Source organism: Bison bison, unplaced genomic scaffold, assembly GCF_000754665.1.
Source record: "Bison bison bison isolate TAMUID 2011002044 unplaced genomic scaffold, Bison_UMD1.0 scf7180017864184, whole genome shotgun sequence".
Classification (NCBI taxonomy): domain Eukaryota; kingdom Metazoa; phylum Chordata; class Mammalia; order Artiodactyla; family Bovidae; genus Bison; species Bison bison.
Window position 1 is genome coordinate 600,585 of NW_011494756.1, and position 1,654 is coordinate 602,238.

At 48.7% G+C, this 1,654-nt stretch overlaps 1 protein-coding gene across 1 annotated transcript in view; it reads left to right on the forward strand.

The window, feature by feature from the left end:
* Positions 1–1,654, forward strand: part of SULT4A1 (sulfotransferase family 4A, member 1) — a 21,257-nt gene that overhangs the window by 13,666 nt on the left and 5,937 nt on the right. The window lies entirely within an intron of this gene.

Here is a 1,654-nt window from a genome sequence, read left to right on the forward strand (position 1 = left end):
CGCCCGTCTTGGGTTGCCCCATAGGTGTGGCTTAATTTCATTGAGTTAGACAAGGCTGTGGTCCTAGTGTGATTAGATTGACTAGTTTTCTGTGAGTATGGTTTCAGTGTGTCTGCCCTCTGATGCCCTCTTGCAACACCTACCGTCTTACTTGGGTTTCTCTTACCTTGGGCGTGGGGTATCTCTTCACGGCTACTCCAGCAAAGCGCAGCCGCTTCTCCTTACCTTGGACGAGGGGTATCTCCTCACTGCCTCCTTTCCTGACCTTCAACGTGGGATAGCTCCTCTAGGCCCTCCTGCTACTGGATACAGTAGCTTTAATTAAATATTAATTAGAGACATAAAGAGTAATAGAATAAGGATAGCTCAGTGAGAAAATTCAGTGGAGAAAAGAGGCTGAATAATTCAGCCAGAAGGCGAGAGAAAGAATGACATGGGGAGACCAAGCTTTGGTGAACAAGGCCTGCACTTTATTTTCCAAAGTAGTTTTTATACCTTAAGTTATGCATAGAGGATAATGGGGGAAGGGGTAGAGTCATGCAGTAAGCCAGGCTTTCTTCCTGCAAACTTATCATATGCAAAAGTTTAGGTGATTTGCATCATCTTCTGGCCCGGAGGCCTGTTAACATTTTAAGACCCTTTCTTCAGAAAACTTATTTTTCTCTAAAGGTGATTAGTCAGGCGCCACCCTCCAAAAGCATTAGATAAAGTTGCATTCCTATAGGGCAAAGGTGTGGTGGGCTATAACAAGAAAAAGAATTAACTCAAATGTCCAAGGTTACAAACATTAAAGCTACTACTTACACCAATTATATTAATCAATACACTGCCAGGGACACAGCAGGTAAGGGATATGGAAACTTAGCAGCAAACATTGGCCCAACAAGTGAAAAACCCTTCACCAATACAATTTCTAATCAATCTTTTAACCGCTCAAAGGAATCTGTATTTAGACAGTTTAGAACATCTCATGCCTCTCACGGTTGGGAAGCTGTGAACAGTCACATGTGGCTGGAAGAACTTATTCAGGCAGGCTAGAGGACTTCCAAAGGAGTTTGTAGGTTAAAACACTCTTATCACGCCCAGGAACTTTATTAACTGGAGCTGTAAGTTAACTTTTTTTCAGAGAGAGGTGGTGGGGGACAGCCCCCTGTAAAGTCAGAGGTGTAGGTGAGAGCACAAAGCAGTAAAGTAGGCAGACTCTGGTTTTGGGGGTAGATGCTCGAGAATCTCCAGGGGGCTTCTGAGGCTCGATCCCGCCTTTGCATATGCTGAGCCTCCTTCCTCATGACCTTTGCCACGGGTGGAGTTCCTCACGGCTGGCTTCTGGCAGAGCACCACCCAGCACCCTGTCCGAGGTGAGGGGACCAGCTCGGGGCAAAGGCCGAGCTGGCTGAGTCTGCATGTCTCGTCCGGGCTGTCTGTCTGTCTGTCTGTCTGTGGAGGGGCGGGGGGCTGGTTTGCAGGCTGCTGACCACCCGGCGGGTGTGTGCTGGTGTCTGGCCTCTGCTCCCCTTGGTGAGCTCCCCTGCTCCCTGGGGCATGTTCTTGGCAGCGTGTCCACCGTCGCATGTTTGTCCATCCACTCAGGGCTTCGGGCATTTGGGCTGTTCCCATTCTGGGTAACTGTGAGCAGAGTGCTGTGGGCGTTCCC